We start from the raw sequence: 511 nt of genomic DNA on the forward strand, positions 1-511 counted from the left end.
CCAAGGGGACCCAGTCATAGGGGCTCCCACAGTACTGTGAGATTACCCTCCAGGAACTCCACTGGCTTCCCACAGTAAATACCAGAGAAAAATCCCCTCTGGCTCCCTGCAGGGGGAGGGAAAAAGGAACCATTTTGAAATATGCCAGAGCATTCTCTTCTTAAAAAGGTCTGCCTTCAGGGGAAACTAGTTAACCAGAGCCTAACCTGCTGGGGTATTATCAGAGCCTAATTCTAGTCCACTCTAGCCATCCTATCCCACCTAAGGGGGGAGGGAAAAACTAATAAACTCTTGTAAAGTTCATAGTCCAGAGACATAGGCTCATTAAAAGCCTGAGAACAGATCATAGGACTATAGGATGCTTCCCCTCCCCCCATACCTCATAACCATATTACTAAAGGCCTATTTACAGCAGTTCCTTTTACCCAGTAATCATGTCCAGCTGACAAGAAAAATTACAAGGAATACTAAAAGGCAAAAAAAACCCCCAAAACCCACCATAATCTGAAGA

This window comes from Delphinapterus leucas, chromosome 1 (assembly GCF_059928025.1).
Source record: "Delphinapterus leucas isolate spDelLeu-1000000601 "Yukka" chromosome 1, BTC_Dleu_Yukka2, whole genome shotgun sequence".
NCBI lineage: Eukaryota > Metazoa > Chordata > Mammalia > Artiodactyla > Monodontidae > Delphinapterus > Delphinapterus leucas.